At 39.5% G+C, this 21,278-nt stretch overlaps 1 protein-coding gene across 2 annotated transcripts in view; it reads left to right on the forward strand.

Moving 5' to 3' along the window:
* DAB1 (DAB adaptor protein 1) overlaps positions 1-21,278 on the forward strand; it is a 1,168,936-nt gene that overhangs the window by 528,528 nt on the left and 619,130 nt on the right. The window lies entirely within an intron of this gene.

Genomic DNA, 21,278 nt, shown 5'->3' on the forward strand with positions numbered 1-21,278 from the left:
AACATTGAGTCTACCAATTCAGTGATGTGGAACAAGGTTGACTATAGGTGACAGCCTTGTGAACATGCTGGAGATGGCAAGGGATGACCCAGAAAGTTTGAGACTACACAGCAGGAGGCCAGGGTTTAAGTTGTGTGATCTTGGGTTAAAAATAAGTGCTTTCTCCTACCAAATGTAAAATAGATAGCTAGTGGGAAGCAGCCGCATAGCACAGGGAGATCAGCTCGGTGCTTTGTGACCACCTAGAGGGGTGGGATAGGGAGGGTGGGAGGGAGGGAGACGCCCGAGGGAAGAGATATGGGGATATATGTATATGTATAACTGTTTCACTTTGTTATAAAGCAGAAACTAACACACCATTGTAAAGCAATTATACTCCAATAAAGATGTTAAAAAAAAAAGTGCTTTCTCATAGCTACTGTTTAATTATCTGAAAAAGAAGGGAGCTGGACCAGTCGATCTCTTAGGTTCTGTCGCCTCTGAATACCTATAATATTAACTAGGAAACATTCTCATTAAAAAAAAAAAAATTAAAACAGATCCTAGAAATGCTTCAGCAGGAAATGATATTAGCCTAATTTAAGTTACATATTTCATTTGCTTGTTCAGCAATCAATGCATCAACATAACAGGTCAAGATCATGGACTTTGGGGTCCATCAGAACTGGGTTTGTTCAAGCTTTGTCATTTTACTGGCTTTGAGGCCATGAGAAATTTATTTAACTTTTCTGGGCTTCTGTAAAATGAGGAAGTTAAAGCTTATCTCAAATGGATGTTGTGGGAATTAAATAAGATAACGTTTCTAAGAGCTTAGCACAGTACTGGACACAAAAGAGACTCAATAAACAGTATTGTTTTTAATGAATACTTCTGTGAGGTGCACACTGCCCATGGTGCCAAAGTAAAACCGAGTCCCTGCTTATAATCTGGGAGAGAGAGAAATATAAATCATCATATTTTGTACACATGAAAAGTATATAGTAGAGGCATGAATGAAGTAGTATCAGAGCACAGGAGGAGTGATACTGACTTAGAGCATGAGGTAGGGGTAAGGTCTAGAGACAGTTATACAGAAGAGGTAATATTGTCAACTGGATTTAATGTACAAGGGAATTATCTAGGCAAGCAAGGCAGGAAAGGGCAAAGGAAGGAGCATGAGCAAAGGTGTATGTGATTTGAAAATAATGAGCAGTCTGATTGATCTATGGGTGAGACCAAGAAGGCAACCTGGGGCCACCTTGTGAAGAGTCACATGAGAAAATTTGGGCTTCCAATAAATAGGGACCCATCAAAGGTTGATTTACTGCATATTTATTTTTAATTTTTTAGACTTCAGATCTTTTTAATATGTTATTATTTTTATTGATATTAGTATAGTATTTTTTATAAATTTATTTTTATTTATTTATTATTTTTGGTTGTGTTGGGTCTTTGTTGCTGCGCTCATGCTTTCTCTAGTTGCGCCGAGCGGGGGCTACTCTTCACTGCGGTGCGTGGGCTTCTCATTGCGGTGGCTTCTCTTGTTGCCAAGCATGGGCTCTAGGTGCGCGGGCTTCAGTAGTTGTGGCGCACGGGCTCTAGAATGCAGGCTCAGTAGTTGTGGCGCACGGGCTTAGTTGCTCCGTGGCGTGTGGGATCTTCCCGGACCAGGGCTCGTACCGGTGTCCCCTGCATTGGCAGGCAGACGGATTCTTAACCACTGCGCCACCAGGGAAGCCCTAGACTGCAGATCTTTTACTGAGTCAGCTTAGTACAGTTGGCCCTCTGGATCCATGGGTTTCGCATCCTCAGATTCAACTAATGGTGGACCAAAAAAAATTTTTTTTTAAATTCTGGAAAGTTCCAAAAAGCAAGACTTGAATTTTCCACATGCCAGCCATTATTTATATAGCACGTACATCGTATTAGGTATTACAAGTAATTTAGGGATGATTTAAAATATAAGGGAGGATGTGCATAGATTATATGCAAATGCTATGCCATTTTATATAAGGGACGTGAGCATCCTCGAATTTTGGTATCTGAGGGGAAAGGGAGACTAGACGTTCTTGGAACCAATCCCTCATGGGTACTGAGGGGCAACTGTCCTCTATTGCCCCCTTGGTCTAAATTAGGGGTAGACAAACAGCCTGCAGACCAAATCTGGTCTGGGGCTCAAGCTAAGAAATGTTTTAAATGGTTACATTTCAAGTGGTTATACAAACAACTACATAATATGCTTGATTTTGCCCCTTGATCACGAAGCATGAAATGTTTATTATTATTGTCATTGTTGTTGTTATTTGACCCTTAAAGAAAAATTTTGCTGGCCACTGGTCTAAATGATTAATGTTAAACTCATAATATTTTGATTAAAAGGCCAATATGTTCATTAAATTTATAAATATTGGCTTTGTGCCTACCATGTGTCTAGAATTGTCTTTCTCCCTGAAAACATTCTTTTTTGTCCAACCTAACTTTTGCATTATATAATAGATTCAGGATTCATTACCTAGCTCTGCTCTTTCCTGCATTCTTTGGCTTTTGGGATATACTTTTTATTCTCTTTTAGATCATATGATAATTGTCAATTAAACAATGGGAATTTTGTGTTTTTCCACTTTTTCTTTTCCTTCCCAGCAGTTACCCAACAGTTCTACTGGTATCTATTTTCTTTGCCTGAAAATAGGAATTTCCCTCTTTTCTAAGTGTCCTAGATTGCAATTTTGTGCACGATCTACATTAGCTGGACTATAGATTGTTGACCCATATGCAAAAGAGATACCAAAATAACAGTGGCTTAAACGAAGTAGAGGATGTTTCTCCTCCTCACATTATAGCCCTGGGGTAATTGGTCAGAGCTGGAATGATGGCTCAGCTCCACAGTGTGTTGCAGGGATCCAGGCTTTTCCTGTCTTGTTGCTCCTCTGTCCCTACAGGTTGCTCTTCTCTGAATGGTGCAAGGTGAATCACTATCACATTGTGCTCCAAACACTTGGATCAAAGATGGCAAGAACATAATTACCTACCTTGCAATATTGGTGCAAAGTTATAGAAACAAAGTGCACCCAAGCAAGTGCTACAGCTATCTGTTATTACTAATAAATAGGAAGTTGCAAAGAGTCTGGTAAAGTGCCAGTTATTTAGTATGTGCTGAATAAAAATAGTCTCAGTGGAGCTGAATTGTGAAATAAATATAAAGATGCATTTTTGATCTTCTCGGTGGTTCTGGGGAATATGACGGCTATTATAATGAGAATACCAGTATAGCTACACTTGAGAGGAATTTTTGTTTTGTCTTGTTTTGTTTTGTTATGAGCCAAAGAGTGTCTTAAGGATTTCGATTCTAGTAAATTCTGAATTCCATGCATAACTCAACAGCACATTCTTAGAATCCCTGTACTTTTTTTTTCAGACTTTTTGCCTGTAGCCAAATCCTATTAAATATATTTCCATGTCATGTTGTGCTTAAATAATGTGGCAGGACAGAGCCTTGACTTAGAAAATGACACCCTTCCTCCGAGGAGGCTTCTATCACAATCATCTCATACAGAAATCATATCTTGTGTTTTGCCTCTGTGGAAATGCACGACATTGTTAAAAATTTATTTTTGCTGCAAGAAAATCTTATTCTTGGTTTATTGTGTCAAACAGCTGCTAGTATATAGTGCTGGGCAGCTGCCCAGCTGTGAGACTCACATAAATTAATTTAACCCTCGGGTACATTGCGAGGCCAATTAGAATGGTCCCTCCAGGTACAGCAGTGACTTAAGAACACTTTTTATCAGGGGGGATCCAGATGATTTGATGATGCCCAAAGTCCTGTAACGAATACTTTCCAAATATTATGGCAAGTTATCATGTAAAGTATGTTTATGACAGCTTGGTGGAGATATATATATATATATATATATATATATATATGTGTGTGTGTGTGTGTGTGTGTGTGTGTGTGTGTATACACACACACACATATATATGAATAGTAATGAGGGAAAATCATAATAATACTTAGGTATATATCAGTTTACAGAATATGGTATGGGTTTTCTAGAGTAATCTAAAGCATTTGACTAAAATTGAATTGGACTGCCAATCAAAAATACTTCTTTCTTTTTCTTCTTCTTCTCTTAGCACTAATTCTACTGAGATGGGGTTGGATAGGTCAAATCTTCTGCATTGACTCTTTTAAATGTAAAGATATAAAATAAAATCTTGTGGACCTTTGATTTGTCCCTATGGTCCTTGATCGCTGGGTTTGAGGAGCATTGAATTAAAGGTTCGGCACTGCCATCACACTGGTAATCATGGGAACCAGTGTAATCATAAACGCGATCACAGAAGCTGGCATGGAAATCTCATAGCCCATTTATAAAGTGTCTGTACATATGATTTATAATATACATACACCAATGTTTAGGATTATAATAAGATAAGGAAAGAAAATTTAAAATTATCATGTAGAGTTCTCATGCACTAAATATTAAGTCCAAAGAACGCCCTAGGGATCTTCAGGCGTGGAGTTTGAAAAGTAGTAAATCAAATAAAATTTCAAAGTTGCTTATCTCAAGATTAAATGGGCCCATTTTAGGATCTAGAGATTCTCCTTGTAAGTCTTAACATTTCATTTCAATTGATACAAGTTTTTTAAGAGGCAATATCATACGACGGTTCAGAGCACAGGTTTTGGGGTTAGAAAAACTCAGATTTGAGTTGTGGCTTTGTCCTTTGTTTTGGGAATGCTTTGGCCAGTGCATCTCCTGTCAACTTTCACTCTTAAGATTTGCTTAACCTAGCCATAATTCTCCTTTAGAACTGAGCTCAAACACATTTCAAAATGAAACCTTTCCTCACTTCACAGATAAGATTTGGTCCCTATTATATGTACGTATATGCTCCACATTCAATAATAATAATAATGTTAATAATAAAGACTGATACAATAATGGCTAGCATTAATGAGCAGTTATTATGTACCAGGCACTAGGCCAGGTGTTTTACCTGTGTTGCCTCATTCAAACTTCACAACGCCCCTGTGAGGTAGGTATTGTCCTTTTACAGATAAAGAAACTAAAACAGTGCTGTTTAATAAAGTATAGTGCAAGCCACATGTGTAATTTAATATTTTCTAGTATCCACATTGAATAAGTAAAAAGAATTTAATTTAAATATCTTACATAATGCAATTGCTAAAGTGAAATGTAATCCTATTAAAAACAATGACATTGAGTTTAGTGGAAAAAACATTTTACACTGCTTCCATTTTAAATTTTACATTAATTAAAATAAGAATTAAAAAATTTAGTTCCTTCATTGCACTAGCTATATTTTAACTAACTAAATGCTCAATAATCTCATTTTGCTAGTAGCTACCATATTGGATAGCACAAGCCTAGATGCTAAGTAACCTGCCATAAGTTATTCATACATTTATTTAGTAAATATTTACTAAGTATTTATTACAAGACAGGTGCTGTTCTAATCTCTGGAGACACAGCAGTCAACAAAACAGACAAAATCACTACTCTGGTGAAGCTTTCATTACAGCAGAGATAAGGGAGACAATAAACGATTAACTGAAAAACGATTCCAAGTAGCATCAAATACTATGAAGAAAAGCAAAACAAGAGGAGACAGGGTGATGGACAGGGCTACCGTGTGTAGCTCTTCAAGCTGTACACTGCACAGCTCCAAGGGTCACAATTCACTTGGACTATGTTGCGAATGCCACTCCCTGGAGTTTTGCAGAACAGTAGCCCTGAGAATGTGGGCTGAAACCTTATGTAGAGTGATCAGGGAAAGCTCTCCAATAATGGAAGATCATTTTAGCAAAGATGTAAAGACGGTGAGAGAGCAAGCCAGGCAGTATTTGGAAGACGTGCTTTTCAATCAGGGAGAATAGCCAGCACAAAAGCCCTGAGGCAGCAAGAGTGCCTAGCATGTTGGAGGAATAGCAAAGGGAGCCAGTGTAGGAAGAGCATATTGAGCAAGGGGACATGTAGCAGAAGGTGAAGTCGGGGTAGTAGCCAGAAGCTGGATCAAGCAGGGGCTTGCTGGCCAAGCTGAGTTCTTTGGCATTTACACTGGGTAACGTAAGAACCAATCCAATCTCTCTCTTTCTCTCTCATATTTTTTAAATAAAGCATTAGCCTATCTGCTTTGTTGAGACTACACTGAAGAGGGGTGATGAGCTGCAGGAAACCAGTGAGCATACTATTGCAATAATCAAGGTGAAAGATGATGGTTGTTCAGAATAGGGTCACAGCAGGAGAAATGGTGAAAGTTGGCTTCTGAATATATTTTGAAGGTTGAGCCAATAGGATATGCTGATGGATGGGATGTGAGGTTTTTTAAAAAGAGAGAAGAGTCAAAGATAACTCCAGATATTTTAGCCTGCGTCACCTGTAGAACAGGGTAGCCATTTTCTGACAGGGAGAGTTTAGGAAAACAGGGTTTTTATTTGGGGTGAGCCCAAATTAAGACTCATTTCTTGGACACTGAAAGTTGGAAATGACTATTCAGTGGCCGAGTGGAATGATGAGTCTGGAGTTAAAGTGCTATATCGAGACCGAAGATAATAAACCCAGAAATTATCAGTATATAAAGTGGTATTTACAGTCACAAGACTGGTGTAAATCACCTAAAGGGCAAGTGTGAGAAGAGGCAGGGGATGGAGGCTCTGGAACACTGATGCTTAGAAGTACAGATCACCAAGGAAGACCAGCAGAGGAGCATGAAGAAGGACAAACAGGAGATGCAGAAAAACAAGAGGGAGAGCTCTTCCAGGGGCCAAGCGATGAAAGGGTTTGAAGTAGGAGTTTTAAAGGTAGAACTGGATCATCTTATTCTAGCACCTATGCTTTATACGGTTCCGCAGTGGGGTTTTCCCCACCAGCATCTAAGAGAAGAGGCCACGGTCTATCTGTTCACAGTTGCATCCTGCTGCCTTGCACAGTGCTGAGCACCCAATGCATATTTAACGAATACATGAACCCTTACTGTGTAGATCAGAAGACTGAGTCACAAGGACGTTGGTGATCAATTAGTGACAAGTGGGATTAGATCTCAGATGTACTGGTTGCGCAAATATTTTCCAAGGATCACTGACCACTTTGCCTCTCTCTCCAGTTTCTTTTGTCCAGCAGACAAGCATCCCAGCCAAAATCCTTTTTTGGGGAAGTTCAGTGGACAGTTCCAACTTTGTTGGCCCCATACACACATATTTGGAAGGATAACAATGCTGATATTATGCCTGCCCACTTTGATTTTCGATTTTAATGCCTTTTCTGTTCATTATGGTCACTCTCCTCCTTTTTTCCCTGCTAAACACACACTTAAAAGGTAAAGAAATATAATTTATCCTTTCCTTTGCATGGTTTTCTACAGCTGAATATGTTCCCCATAAAATTGATTTAAGATACCTGCCAGATTTTAAATGGATGCAGACTACCTTTAACTTCTATTGCTTTGTTTTTCTCTAGCAACTTTCTTACCTTAGTTAATGGGCAAATATTCCGCTGGCTTTCTCTGCATTGAGGGCTAGCTCTTTTAGACTTTCTTAAGGGCACAAGGTCAATTTTTTTAAAATTTTTACTTCATAGAGAGGTTTTTCCACATTATAAAACTAACCCATGTCCATTAAAGGAAATTCGAAACACACAAAGAGACACAGACAGACGCACACTCATACCTACACACACATATACACACGTTAAGGAAAAAAAACCCTCAATTCTACAATCCAAAGATAACACCTTTAAAAATTATTGGTGTATTTTCTTGCAGGTTGTCTCTCTGTACTTGAGTGAGTAAGTGAATGTGTGTGTGTGTTTGAGTGTGCACACACAAATTTGTTGTGAGTCATGCTTTTTCACTTAAAAAATACACATTTTATCTTACTGCGTAGCATTCTTAACTATTGCTTTAATAGCTAGACACTTTTCTGTAATGAAAATGTCACTCTCTCTCCCACTGATAGGCATTTCTTTCCAATTATCCTGTCATAAATAATGCTACACTGAACGTTTTTGTTCATAATAGAGATTCTACAATTAGAGTGATTTCTAAACCACTCCCTAAAGTAGAATCATTCCCAAATTCCCAAAAGTGGAATCATTCATTCAAACATTAGCAATATTTAAGGCAACTGATACACATTGCTTATGTATTTTACAAAAATATTGAACCATTTTAAACTTCTACCTATAATGAATGCAAAAATGTATTTCCCTACTATCACGGATTATTATTTAAACTATGCTAATTTAATGGGTTTAGAATCACCAAATTTTATTAATTTGCATGCATTTGATTTCCTCTAAAGTTGAAAATTTCTGCATACCTGTGTATTCATTGTATTAATTATTTTATTCATGTCCCTTCCTCATTTATCTATTAAGGTATCCAATTATTCTTCTTATCAATTTTCCTAACTTTTTTTTTTTTTCCCTTTGGCTGCATTGGGTCCTTGTTGCTGCACGCAGGCTTTCTCTAGTTGTGGCGAGCAGGGGCTACTCTTGGTTGCAGTGTGCGGGCCTCTCAGTGTGGTGGCTTCTCTTGTTGCAGAGCATGGGCTCTAGGCGTGCGGGCTTCAGTAGTTGTGTTGTGACATGCAGGCTCAGTGGCTGTGGCTCGCAGGCTCTACAGCACAGGCTCAGTAGTTGTGGTGCATGGGCTTAGTTGCTCCGCGGCATGTGGGATCTTCCCGGACCAGGGCTCAAACCCATGTCCCCTGCATTGGCAGGTGGATTCTCAATCACTTTGCCACCAGGGAAGTCCCGAATTTGCCTAACATTTAATAGAATAACATACTGTATTTTTCAAATACTTCTATACAGACATATTTTCCCAGAATATTGTTTGTGTTTTCAAGTTATTTATGGCATGGATTTTAATATAAGTTTGAGAAGATCAGTATCCTCTAAAATAAAAATAAATATTTATGGTAGAACTTTTAGGGAATACAAATAAGCAAGAAGAAGAAAATAAAGCTCTCCCACATGCTTATGATAATTATTCGTAACATTTGGGCCATTTTCTTTCATCTTTTTCTTACATACTTAAGTGTTTTTTACAAAAGTAATCTCATGTACATTCTGCTATCCTACATTGTTTCCACTTAGAATGTTAAGAACTTATTTTAATGGCATTAAATATTCTTCTTTATTATCATTTTAATGGCCTCATAATATGGAAAGACAAAATTTATTTATCTAGACCCCTGTTGTTGAATCTCTTTATTTCTTGTTTTTTAATTGAATCTCTTTATTTCTAATATTTCACTCTTATAAAGATGCATAGACAGTTTTATGGCTGAATCTTCGAGCATATCCATAATTATTTATTTAGGATGAATTTCTAAAAGTGGGTCATAGGTTTAACCAAATTTTAAAGCTTCTGTTATATATTGGCAAATTGCCCTTCAAAGCTGTGTCTTAAGTTTATGGCATGGGATTTATTTTGGCTTAAAGTTGTAAATGTTTGCATAGTACGTGAAATAATTTAAAAGGAGCAATTTACCTGGCTATGTATGTGTTGAAAACGAAAGAAAAATATATCTGCAATGTGCCAGGAGTCCACATTTCCAGAGACGATAGCTCACAATTTATGTCTTAGTTGAATTCATATGTATGGCTTCTTTCCTAAATATACTAGAGAAAATTTACTTAAAAAAAATCAACTCTTTGCTTTGTCTACATCAACTTGTCTTTGCTCCCACAAAGCCATATTTCCAGATCAATTTAAGATGTGGAGGCAGTGGCTCAGAAGACTATTAATAGTTCTACCAAATGCTTCCATGTACCAAGCACTTGCCGACATCCTTTTCTTTTTTCGCCACACCCCACAGCTTGTGGGAACCTAGTTCGCACCCAGGGATTGAACCCGGGCCCCCTGCAGTGGAAGTGCGGAGTCCTAACTACTGGACCCCCAGGAAATTTCCCATCCATCCTTTTATTTAATCCCAGAACAACCTCACTTTGTAGAAGAGGAAACCAAGCTTCAGAATGGTTGAGAGGCTTGTTCTAATTTACACAGAATAATCTGCAGAACTGATATCTGTTTCACTCCAAAAGAGTACATTTTTTCACTATTCCATGTTGCTTCCTCATGGACTCTTAAGATTTCATCATGAATTTTACTTCTACCCACCCCCCCATCCTACCAACTTACACTTGCATTTACATTTATATTCAAAACTGACCTTTGAGAATTGAGCACAAGTTCTGGTTGCAGCCTTTGATCTCTCTCTGCTCTTGTTTATTTTAATTAGCCACTTAAAAATTATATATAGCACCCCAACGAAGAAGAATTTCATATTAATGAGGATTAATCATATGTATACTGTAAAATAATATAAATTAACCCTAAAGCTGTGATTTACATACCTTAAGATATGTCTTAATATGCCTTTTATTTGGGCTTCCCTGGTGGCGCAGTGGTTGAAAGTCCGCCTGCCAATGCAGGGGACACAGGTTCGTGCCCCGGTCCGGGAAGATCCCACATGCTGCGGAGCGGCTGGGCCCGTGAGCCATGGCCGCTGAGCTTGTGCGTCTGGAGCCTGTGCTCCTCAACGGGAGAGGCCACAACAGTGAGAGGCCTGTGTACAGCAAAAAAAAAAATATATATATATGCCTTTTATTCAATATTGAACAATGAGTTGTGTTTTTTTTAAAACCATTTGGTAGATAACATTGGGAGAGAAAGATATTCAGCTCCCATTACCATAGATACTTTAAAATAGTAATTAACAAATAAGGGTATTGTACAATATAGTGAGACCAAGAAAAAAAAAAGAGTCATAAATGTTCACGTTATTAGTGTTTAGGAGAAAAAAATTGATGATCTGAGGTCAGAAGTCTTTTGTATCCCATCTTGGCCTCTTACTAATAGGTGACTTTGAACAAGTCCCTTTTATTTTTAATCTCTGAGCTTCTATGTATATGCCTTTAAGATATAATGATGTTTTCTTCAAATGCTTAGAATGGTTTAATTGAACATGGTAGTCAAATTGCAAAATGATGCTAAATACTGGCAGAGAAAAAATTGAATTTGGAAGGTCAATATAATGGTCAAGAATGAATATCAAATGATCTACCCTCCAGCCTTGCATTTCCTGTCGATTATTTGTACACATACCATATCCTTTGATCCCTGAGTGCAGTCACCCTGAGCTTGTCTGTCCATCTTGACTGAACTTTTCCCATCTGGATTGCACTGGTCTCTTTCCCATTTAACAGCCTATCAAGTTCAGCTCAAGAGTCACTGCCTTAGGAGGCCATTTCTGTCTCTCTGCCCCAGGTCTGTCACTGAGGTTAAATGTTCCTTCCATTCTGCTTCCATAATACTTTGTACATGATTCTAAAGAGTGTTTGTCTCATTGCCCTACATTTGTATACCTAACTAATGAGTGATGTAACCATTTCTAGACAGCGCTTTTTCTAGCCAATAGATCTTTATTTGCTTTAACTCAAAAAAGTGGGGGAGCAGAGAGCACTAAAGAAAGCAAAGCAAAAACGATGAGATGCCAGAAATCTCTCTGATTTCCCGCTAGGAGTTTAGGTCTCAGGTTATGGCAGCTGAGAGGGTAGAGTAGATCTAAACCTCTGGGATTTTCATGTTTACAGTCATCCTTAAGTCCCATCATTCCTGCCATTCCTGAGGCTAAAATTCACCAGGACCTTTTCTTTCATTACTACCCTCCACCAGAAGCCCACTGCACTGTGTCCCCATGAGTCAGAGACAAAACAAGGGCTGCACAAGGGAGATTTTAAGACCTTGGGTGAAATCATTATCCTGCAAAGTTGCAGCATTTTCTCTCTGGGCATGATTCCAGAGAAAGTTTCCATATAGTCAGTGTCAATACAGGTTGTAAAAGGTCAGAAAAGTCATGCAAGGTAAGGATTATCCCCATTTTATAGTTAAGGAAACTGAGGCTCATTGAGTTTTAGTACCATGGCTAAGGCTATGGAGAGCCAACATCTGGCCGTAGCTCCTTTGGCTCCAGAGCTCCTGTCCTTTCCATTATATCATACTGCCTTCCACCTGCTCTAGTGGCAACCCACCTCCCTGCCTCCACTGGTCCCTTGGGACTCAATCCCCCTAACAGGGGCACCTTTAGACAGAGTGAGAGGACTTTTTTTTTTTCCTATACCTGATTTTACTTAGACTATCCAAGACCAGAAGTCTCATCCTGAGGAATGATTTGTTTCCAGGGCTCTTATTCTATACAAATTCACTGTCATTTCTTACTACTTCTTTACCTGGGTTGAATTATTTGTTTGTATTGTACTTTTTGAAGGTTTAAGGGGGGGGGGATTTAAACAGTGATGCAGTCACAGCAAAGGCCTCAGCCAATTCTGTAGGAAGCTCTGAAGCGGGGACGTTCCTGCAGAATGGTGCCAAATTGAATCAAGGAGGCCAGGCTTGGCCATTGGATGCAGGCTGTCCCTGGGATGGGGCGGTGCTTCTGGGAGAGGAGATGGTCTTCAGCCAAGGAAGATAGGGAAGCAGGTACTCAGCTACAAGCAGTCAGAGCTCAGAGCTCAGCACTTCCGGTCTCTGGGGAGTGAATGCTTTAGTCCTAAAGGGCCATCTGTACACACATCTTGTCCCTTGATGCCTGGGAGCAGTCACATGATCTGGGCTGTCCATCTCTACTCCACTATTCCTTTTGCCATCTGTACCTGTATAACTGATCTACAAAGGGGCACCACACAGGGCCCACCACCCATGGTATCTCTCAAGAGTCCGGTGAACTGCTAGGCAATAAGCAACCTGGCCTGGGGTTCCAGTAAAAGACTGGACGATCAAACACAGTTTGTTGGAAAAGCCTTTGTCCAGGGAGTAGGGAACCTAATTTTGTTGTTCTCTGTGTGGATTTGGCCGCATTTTACTTGTTCTCTGAGCTTGTTTCTTAGGGTTGATACGTGAATGTCCTCAGCATAGTTTCTGGTATGTAATAGGCCCTCAAAGAATGCGAGCTCTGTCCCCTTTTCCCTTCCTTGCTAGGTGAATGTAGAGTTAGATATTATCTACGATCTCTCCAAGTTCTTAAATCCATACTGGAATAGTATAATGGATTCTCAGATATCATTTCATTTTCATTACGAATTGTTTACTAAGATCGTAATAATCCAGGTTTGGATTTCATTTGATTCCCATAATCGTGAAATGTCACAGCTGGAGTAGTCCAATCCCCGTTTTTTACTCATAAGGAAATGAGCTCATCGGTGGGGGTGGGGGAGGAAATTGACTTGTTCAAGGTCACACAGTAAGTGGAGACAGAGTAGAGAACACCATCCGTGTTCTCAGACCATGCCGGGGCTCGCCACCCACTCCCTCCCCTAACCTCCAGCTGCTGCTGGTACATTCCAGCCTGCAAGGCAGCGTGATCTGCCTTTCTTGTGTTAACATTATTCTAGCATGTAATGTTTGTGTTTAAGGCAATGACCTGAGAAATACTTTTATTTCCAGTGATGCACTTATTTTGCAGGGTTTATTAATTTTATTTATGTATTTGATCTCTCCAATGAAATAATAAACTAATTAGTGGGACAATTTACTGGTGTGCTCCGCCAAGGGTGTTTTACAGCCTCGGTGCAAGTTTGTCTGATTGTGGTGTCAGCAGATCTACTTTCTGCCCTGCTGCCCTTAATTTTAGCCATCAGACGCACATGGTAGGCAGCCTTGTGCTGGGTATGTGTGCCTCCAGGGGCCATCTGGAGATGTCATAGGGCAAAGGAAATTTCACCCAGGAGCCTCCCCAGAATTCCCTCAAAGGACAAACTGCTTTGTTTGCCTTAAAGGATGGGCATTGGGCTCCCAGAGAACAGAACTGGGCATGTTCATGACCTGAAATACCCAGAACGAGAATTTCCAGAGAAGGAGGGAAGGCTATGTGTATGCAAGTGTTGAAAGTCACAACTGAGAAGGCCCACAGTCCATCGAGACCAAGAGCAAAGCAAGAAGCAGGACAGGGAGATGCACATAAAGACAGCAGACATGGGAACATTGCAAGATGCAGAAGCAGGGGTAGGAGAGATGCTAGAAGACCCAGAGTAATTGGAACAAACAGGGCAATAGCGCCAAAGTTTTTTTTGTTTCTTTTTTTTCAAACTGGCTTTGAAGTGAAGTACATGGACTTCCCTCTAAGGTGGACCCCATCTGTGCTCTCTTAACACCTAGTGCTTATCTCTGTCTTAGAATTAATCCTAGTCTGTCGTCATTGCTTACTTGTCTATCCCCATTCATCTGTGAGCACCGTGGTATCACCAGGGCCTAGAACTATGTCTGAACTATCATAGGGTTCAATAAACATTTGAATGGAAGACTGGGTGGATAGATGGATAAAGGAATAGGTGAATCAGTCTGCCAAAGCTACTGGAAGTCCAAGACCTATGAACTATACTATATTTGTTTCCTGTCTTTCATGTAGCAGAACCCAACCAGAGATCACCTTTTTCAATGACTGATATTTATTATAGAATTACACAGTGTAACAAAGAAGTATCCAACATAGAAGTATTTAACCTCTCTTGACTAAACTTTCCTTCTTATCAATACTTATTAACACACACACACACACACACACACACACACACACACACACACACACATTCATTTGGGGTAGAGGTAAAAGGTCACAGTACTCTCACCTTTAGAGAGGGTGCCTCTGCTGGCCCACTAGTTGCTGTCACTGTCCTGGCATGGATGCTGTCACTGTCCAAGCTGCTGCTAAACTGTCACTGTGGATTGGATCTAGCCTGAGGGTTCTTGTCAGAGCAAGTTCCAGACCTCTAGCCAGAGACTGGCTGGAAAATGAGGAGAGGGAGAGTCAGTGGGCCCCTGCAGTGGAGCTGTGCAAACTTGGAATCCTCACACTCGGTAGTAGGAACTCCCTTACTGTGATTGGCTCCCCTAGAGGTGTTACTGATCCCCTAGAGGTGTTGCCTTTGCTGTGATTGGATGTATGCAAATTAGCAAAGCCTAATGTGTTGATCCTAGATATAACTAGTGTGTATGCCAGCTCTGTAATGCCCATCCAATAGGCTGTAGAGTTTGGGGGGATATGTAAATGAGGTAACCCTAACACTTTGATGCTGTTTACACCTCATAGCTTTCATTGGGACACAGGGAGCCCTCACATGTTGATGATATTACAGTGCTGGGGCCAGAACTGGGACTTGAGGTCCGAATTCATATATGCTCAGACAGGAACAGCCCCAGAGAGGCTGGAGTTCTAGACTCAGGCTGGGACTCTAGACCCAGGCAGATACCAGGACATGGACATGTCTTGGAGATCTTTGACAAATACCTAGAACTATTTGTATAACAATGCTAATAATAAGGCCTGCCAATTACTCCATGACTACCACATACCGTCACTATGCTAAGGTCTTTCATTACAGTAGTTAATGGTTACAACAAGTCTGCAATTAGGTATTATTATCCTGTTTTAAAGTGAGTACACTGAAATTTAGAAAGGTGAAATAACTTGCCTAGAGTTATACAGAGCCCACTGCGTTAAAAAGAAAATATACAAAATTTCATACAGAGTAAAGGTGGTAACTGCCAGAGATGTAAAAAACTGGGGTGAAACAGGTAAACTTTAAAATGCAATTATCCATTGGCTTTTTTACTCTATGAATTGAGTAGGGTAGCGAAGATAGTGCTTGTTCAATTTTAACCATGTAACACCTCCAGACAGCTTGTAAAACATTCGTATTGGGGCGGGGGGAGCCATGTTTGAGAACTCTGGGCTTATTCCCAGCTCTCCAGAAGCAGGAACTTTTCCAGGCTTCCACACTGTCCAGCTGACAAACTGCAGTGTCCTTCTGGTCCAAGACCAGTGTTTTGAGTCAGGCTGCAATAAAGGACCAGACAGAATGCATATATGCCCAGACCTCTCCTTCCAGGTGACTAGAATAAGCTTCCCTACGTAGTCACAGCCTGGCAAGGACAGGGTGCATTTTCATGCACCATCCCTTGAGGGTAGAGGTTCTTCACCAAAAGTTGTAAACTACCGCTAGATTCCAAGCATAAGCATTTTAAATTTGTATTGCAAACTCTAAACATCTAGTGTGAATTTAAAGTTCATCTTTTTCCCATCAGATTATTTGGTGTATGCATTATATCGGGTGTTAACATGTGCTGGATCCTCTTTCCCTGCTGCATGTGTCTCCATGGCACTTATCACCATCTGGCATACTCAGTATTTATCATTTATTTGTTTAGTGTCTGTCTCCATCCCCTGGAATGTAAGCTCCATGAGGGCAGGAATATCTGTTTAGTTTCTTATTAAATCCCTAGTGACCAAACTAGTGTTTGGCACACTTGGGCTCTCAACAAATATTTATGAATAAATAAAAAGGGACAGATGGATATATGTATGTATGGATGGACAGATGAATGGGTAGGTGAACAAAAGGATATGTCTTACTAATTTTGAAAATTTAGGATACAATTAGAGTAATTAAGAGAGTATGGGTATTTATTTGCACAGGAATAGAAAACTAGACAAATGAAATCTAGAGCTCAAAAAGAAACCATACTGATTGTAAACTTAATACATGTTAGGTCCATCATTACGAGTCAACGCAGAAATCATAGACTAAGATATAAGTGGTATAAGGACAATGCGTATCTATAAAGAAAATTGTTGAATTCTAACCTGACATCATATAAAGAATATCAATTCCAAGTGGATTAAATGCAAAAGGCGTCACTTTATTTTTTTTAATTTATTTTATTTTTATTTATTTATTATTTTTGGCTGTGTTGGGTCTTCGTTGCTGCCCCCGGGCTTTCTCTAGTTGCAGCGAGCGGGGGCTACTCTTCGTTGCGGTGCTTGGGCTTCTCATTGGGTGGCTTCTCTCGTTGTAGAGCACGGGCTCTAGAGCACGCGGGCTTCAGTAGATGCAGTGCGTGGGCTCAATAGTTGTGGCTCGCCGGCTCTAGAGCGCAGGCTTTGTAGTTGTGGCGCACAGGCTTTGTTGCTCCGCAGCATGGGGTATCTTCCCAGACCAGGGCTCAAACCCGTGTCCCCTGCACTGGCAGGCGGATTCTTAACCACTGAGCCACCAGGAAGCCCCCAGAGGCATCACTTTAAAAGGAACTATAGGAGACTTTCTTTATGATCCAAAGGTAGGAAAGGGTTTACTGAATAAAACAAAAAAATAAAGCACCTACCTTAAAGTGAAGTACTAATATATTATATTAAAAATTTTAAAAGTTTTATGTATCACTATAAACAAGATAAAAAGATAAGCTTTAGACTAGGAAAAGCAGTTGCAATATATATAACTGAAAAAGGGTTGTATCCAAAGCATACAAATTAGCATAGAATATAATTATAGCAAATCCCTATGTACCACTACATATCTTGATCAAATGTTATAACGTTACCATTTTGCTTCCCATATTTTATGCCCACACTGATTTTAGCACTTTGCTAAATGTCACCTTCCTGGTAAGGTCTTCCGTCACGACCCTATTTAAGATTGAACTCCAACCCCTTCTCTGCTTCTGGTCTGCCCATAGCATATATGACCATCTGACATACTAGGTATTTTGCTTTCTTATTTACTTAGTGTGTGTTGTTTCCTTCTTATAACAACTCAGTAGAAAAATAGGCATATAAAAAGCAGAAGGAAAAAACTAATATAAAAATAAAAAATAAAAGAATGTCCAATCCCATTAGTAATTAGAGAAATGCATATTAAAGTATGAGATATTTTATATCCATCAGATTGAAAAAATTTTAAAGTCTGGCAATACCAAATGTTGATAATGATATGAACTAGTATAAATTACTACTGCCACTTTGTAGAGCAACTTGTTACATTTCATAACTTTGAGGATGCATATACTCTTTGGCCCAGCAAGTCCATAGAGAAGTCTCACAATATGTGTCTCAGGAGTATAACAATATCCATCACAGCATTATTTGTATTAACACAATTTGGAAACAGCTCACATGTCTATCAATATGAATGAGTCAGAATGTAAACATATGATAAAATACTATCTAAATGTTAAAATGAAAGAATTTAAGGTAATTCTATCAAAGCAGTAAAAACTTTAAAACATATTTAACAAAATACGCAGGTTTCAGATGGATGCCTGCAGTGGGATACCATTTAAACAAAGTTTTAAAGCAGGCAAAACAGGACTTCCCTGGTGGTGCAGTGGTTAAGAATCCGCCTGCCCATGCAGGGGACACGGGTTTGAGCACTCGTCTGGGAAGATCCCACATGCCGCGGAGCAACTAAGCCCGTGCGCCACAACTACTGAGCCTGCGCTCTAGAGCCCGCAAGCCACAACTACTGAGCCCGTGTGCCACGACTACTGAAGCCTGCGCGCCTAGAGCCAGTGCTCTGCAACAAGAGAAGCCACCGCAATGAGAAGCCTGCGCACCACAACAAAGGGCAGCCCCCACTCACCGCAACTAAAGAAGGCCCACGTGCAGCAACAAAGACCCAATGCAGCCAAAAATAAATAAATAAATAAATTTATTTTAAAAAGCAGGCAAGGGGCTTCCCTGGTGGTGCAGCGGTTGAGAGTCCGCCTGCCAATGCAGGGGACACGGGTTCGTGCCCCGGTCCGGGAGGATCCCACATGCCGCGGAGTGGCTGGGCCTGTGAGCCATGGCCACTGAGCCTGCGCGTCCGGAGCCTGTGCTCCGCAAAAAAGCAGGCAAAACAGTGCTATGTATTGTTTACGGATGCAAACATGTATTAGAAGCAGAAAAACATGCATGGGCATTTAGGAGAGTAGTTATCTTTTTGGAATTAGGAAGGAATTCATGGGAAAATCTGCTTATATTCTGTAATGTTTTAAAAAGGAAAGAGCTGAAGCAAATATGATGGAATTATAATATGTGACAAGGCTGGTTGGTAGTACATAGTTTTTGGTTATAATTATGTCTACACTCAACTTCATGCTTGAAGTATTTAATAAAAAAAAAAAAGAAATAGGAGGGCACTTACGTGTGACTCCCAGGGAATAAAGTTCAAGCCATAGCATATCAAGTAATATGGTGTGACATTGCAAAACCGTAAGCTGAATTTTCTCATGAGTTGTAGATTGGTGCAAACCCAGATTTTGTGTCTTCAGAACAGTTAATGAGATTAGGTTTTGGAACCAGACAGTCTAGGTTTGCATCTTGACTCAGACACTTAATAACATTGAAACTGGGCATCAGTTTCCTCATCTTTAAAGTGGAAGAATATGATAAAATAGAGAATAGGAAAACAATAGAGAAAATCGATAAAACCAAGAGTTGGTTCTTCAAAAAGATCAACAAAATTTATAAACCTTTAGCTAGATTGATTAAGAAGAGAGAGAGAGAGAAGACTCAACTAAAATCAGAAATGAAAGAGGGGGCATTACTACCAATATGACAGAAATAAAGAGAATTATAAATGGAAAACACAGTACTTCCTCATACAAATATTGTGAGGATGAAATGAGGTAATATTTTTAGTGTTTAGCATACTTCATGGCACATAATAAAAAGAAAGGCTGGTTTATGTGTAGAACTCCAGATCTTCATGTAAACAGGCATGAGCTTGAAGCCTGTTTTGAATGCCATGCTTTCTCTCATTTTATTTGTTTTTTACAATAACCCTATTAAGTTCGTGTTTTTATTATCCCATTTTATATGTAAGAAAACTGAGCCTTAGAAAGGTCAAATAACTAGCCCAAGATCACTCAGCTCTTAAAAGACAGAGATGGTATTCAAACCAGATCTATCTCCAGAGAAGTATAACTATAAATTAATATCCTGGCTATATTTCACTAGTTTTATGAATAAACTAAATTGAATTTGTATAAAACATTGCAACCATCTATCCTGTAGCTTTTTTGTTTCCTTCAGTAGGGAGTCAACCACCCATTGCTGATTAAACTAATAATAAGTATCTACTTAGTTTGTGTATATGTAACTCCAAACATGTAAAATAACTGAGTTGCTATTATGGGATATTGTTACTAGATAGATATGCCAGCCTTAAACAGATTCTTCGTCTTGGAATATACTGGAACATCAGTAGGCTGTGATATTCCATTATGTTGAGTTGTGTGTCTGTCTTTTTTGTTGGTTTTTTTTTTTTTTTTTGCGGTACGCGGGCCTCTCACTGTTGCAGCCTCTTCCGTTGCGGAGCACAGGCTCCGGACGTGCAGGCCCAGCGGCCATGGCTCACAGGCCCAGCTGCTCCGCGCCATGTGGGATCTTCCCGGACCGGGGAACAAACCTGTGTCCCCTGCATCGGCAGGCGGACCCTCAACCACTGCGCCACCAGGGAAGCCCCCTGTCTGTGTTTTTTAACCGTAGTCTCTTTTGGGTTAGACAGTTTCACTGTCTTTGCTGAAAAATTGCACTCTCTCTGCTTTCCACCTTCTTCTATCTTTTGTGAATCCAAATGGAACTTAACTTTTATTGCCACTGATTATTTTGAATGAACAATTTTCTTAATGTATTTTTGTCAAGTCAGTTCCATTTATTAAGTTTTACATTAATTCATTCACTTACTCATTCCTTCTCTTATGCAGCAAACATTGATTGAGTGACAGCTATGAGCTTGTCTCTGGACTAGGTTCACAGGAAGCAAGGGTTAATAAGGCATGATAACTTCCTCTAAGGAGCTCACAACTAGAAAGAGGCAGATGGAATGGACATTTCCTGTGCAGTGTCACCTTCAGAGTGGAGTTATTTCTTGGGGAGCATGGAACATGGAGTTCCCAATTATGTAAGAGGATGCAAGGGAAGTGGCACAGAAATGGTGATATTGAAGCTGAAATTTGTTCATATGTTCATTTTCTGCCTAGAAAAATAATATGTGATCTGTGTAGAAAATTTGGAAAACATAACAAGAGAAAAATAACCTATTATCATACTACAAAGAAATAACCACTGTTAACAGTTGGCATATTTTTTAAGACTAATTTCTACATGGATGAGCTCAAGCTTTGTAAAAAATTTTGCTACGTTGTATATATTTTTATATATATATATATATATATATATATTCCCATATCCTGAAAAATTTTAAAATATTTTTGCATGTACATAATATTATTCTATGTAGAAATACTACCATTCATGTTATCATTCTTCTTTTGGCTGTTTCCCTCTTAAAAACAACATTGTGATGACAATATCTGTGCATAAATATTGGACTGCATTTGTGATTGTGTCCTTGAGAAGGCCTCCTGAAGGAGAATTACAGAGTAAAGGGTGTGATCACTTTTAAGACTCTTTGACATTTTCTCCAGTGCCCTCCCTCTTCTTTACTGATCTC

Source organism: Orcinus orca, chromosome 1 (genome assembly GCF_937001465.1).
Source record: "Orcinus orca chromosome 1, mOrcOrc1.1, whole genome shotgun sequence".
Taxonomy (NCBI): Eukaryota; Metazoa; Chordata; class Mammalia; order Artiodactyla; family Delphinidae; genus Orcinus; species Orcinus orca.